This window comes from Lepeophtheirus salmonis, unplaced genomic scaffold (genome assembly GCF_016086655.4).
Source record: "Lepeophtheirus salmonis unplaced genomic scaffold, UVic_Lsal_1.4 unplaced_contig_3756_pilon, whole genome shotgun sequence".
Taxonomy (NCBI): Eukaryota; Metazoa; Arthropoda; class Copepoda; order Siphonostomatoida; family Caligidae; genus Lepeophtheirus; species Lepeophtheirus salmonis.
Window position 1 is genome coordinate 1 of NW_027293997.1, and position 2,489 is coordinate 2,489.

At 33.5% G+C, this 2,489-nt stretch overlaps 1 pseudogene; it reads right to left on the reverse strand.

Annotated features, from left to right (window-relative positions):
* Nucleotides 1–1,700: 1,700 nt before the first annotated feature.
* Nucleotides 1,701–2,353, reverse strand: LOC121131269 (histone H2A-like; annotated as a pseudogene).
* Between the last annotated feature and the right edge of the window lie 136 nt (nucleotides 2,354–2,489).

A 2,489-nucleotide genomic window follows, 5' to 3' on the forward strand; every position in this document is an offset into this window, starting at 1 on the left:
ATTTGGTGGGACAGCCGACAGGTCTTCAAGAAACTTTTAAGGAGCAACGCCACTGCTCATCAGTCATCACATTATATATTGTGGGCACTTCCGTGAGAATGTTCTCACAAGAAAGTCTCAGTAACACTGAAGGTTTATTAAGGAGCTGGCTTCTATATTATGAAAACAACATTTATCTTATAGCCAACCCCTAATTACTCCGGGCAATGTCAGGTAGTATTATAAATATTATAATCATAAAATATAAGGGAGGGATGAAGAAAATATCAAAGATTTGTGTCATTATAAATAAGAAACGTTGTGTAAGACAGCGTGGAATATTTTTATCTAATGATTCGAAAATAGTGTAAATCTCATTGATTATAAAATTCTGGATGATTTTTATTCAGTAATGAATATTACAAGTCAAGATGATTTTTATTTTTCTAAAGCTGCTATACAGCACTGACAATATTCATGGCTCAATAAAAATCTTCATGAAGTATATAATTAAGATGTATGTTGCTATAACATAAATTTAAAAAGGATATAAAAATCATTTTGAAAAAGATAAACTTACAATTATTAAAAAGTCCATACGTCTAAAAGAGATCATTACACTTTAGCATATAGTTTAATATTGAATAGAAACTCAAAAATCTAAAATTTTAGTTTTCTTTTACCTCCATATCTGGAGTTAAAGGATCCTAAAGTTCAAGCCTCGAGGCCAGCGCCCATGTTTTTAAACAGCTATTTTTCTTGTATTGTTGATGATATCGATCTAATTCAAACGTGATTAGATAGATATTTACACATTAATTGTTTTATATTTTATACTTTTACCCAATACAATGTCTTTTTGACCATAAGGTCACGAAGTCAAATATTTTACCTTAAAATTTCAAACACGTATACTTTAATTTTCTAAATTTTTCATGAAATGGCTGTCAACATATATTAATTAATTTCAAAAAAGTTTTGGGGCTGCTTTCAAATTTGGGTCAACGCTATAAGCAAAATACTAAGAATGGGATGTACAAAACTTCACAAAATTCACATTACCACTTGCAAATAAGATAATATTAAGTGCTAATGTGTGGTAGTTCCCAAACAGTGTGTATTGAGACAAGTTCAAGAGTACCACACCATTTCTGACAACCATACATTATTTGCAATAGCTTCTAATAATCCAAATACTTGGTTGAATTGAAATGGGTATGTTAAGAAATTTTTGTTGAGTCAATTTTATCGCTGTTCTAAAATTGTAAGCACGCTTATTGCTTATTATTCAAAACAATGAGCGCGCTCCCGCTCTCCGACAAAATTTAATTTTGAGTGGCGCTCAATTTGTTCTTCGAATCCCCTAGAAAAATCTTGAGAAAGAGTTTGTTTGAATTGTTGATATAAAACGCACAATAAGGCCTAAACAAATTTTATATATTCCTAGTGAAAAAATCTTCAACGAGTTACGAGTTGATTATTTAATTATTTTTATTAAAGTATGTTATTCATATATACCAGGCATCCATAACTAGTTAATACCAAGAAGCTACCGTTTAAATAGACTTTAAAGACATACGTAACAAAGCGAATGAAGGAGGGAACTATTCATGTTTACCCTGCAGAAGAACAGACTACATGTACCACAAACTGAGATAATTTAACAACAGGAGAAAATATTGTCTAATAATCTCCCCAAGTGATATAAATAAAACAAAATCTTACATTGTATTAATAATAATTCAATATATAATGAATTAATCAGTAATGAAAATGTGTTTTTGTCTTCCCTATAATAAGTTATTCCTAATTAGATAACGAAAGCGAGACGATCATCTACTTAACTTACTCTTGTGTCGTCACAAAATACTTCTTTAAACCTATGAAATATGACCTTATAATTAAAGACATAAAAACTGCATCAGTTACGCTCAAGAATAAACTCAAATTATGGATAGAATTGGTGGTCCTTAAAAGGACCGGTCAGGTACTGAAATCTATTTATGAAGATTTTTCGGTCTTCTTGGGTAAGAGGACGGCTTGGATGTTGGGGAGGACACCACCTTGAGCAATGGTTACACCAGCCAGCAACTTGTTCAACTCCTCATCGTTACGGATGGCCAATTGGAGATGACGTGGGATAATACGAGTCTTCTTATTGTCACGCGCAGCATTGCCTGCCAACTCGAGAACCTCAGCAGCGAGGTATTCCATGACAGCAGCCAAGTAGACGGGAGCACCAGCGCCAACACGCTCAGCATAGTTTCCCTTTCTCAAGAGACGATGAATACGACCCACGGGAAATTGAAGTCCAGCACGGCTGGAACGGACTTTGCCTTTCCTTCACTTTACCTCCTTTACCACGACCAGACATGATAAAATTAAAGTAGCTTATAGAATTGAAATGATCCTGATTATAGTGGCTGCGAAAGAATTTATACTCAAAAACTGGATTGAGAGCGTGTAAGGAAAGGAAAAGGCGGGAAAATTTCTTCTCCCTTTGAATATCA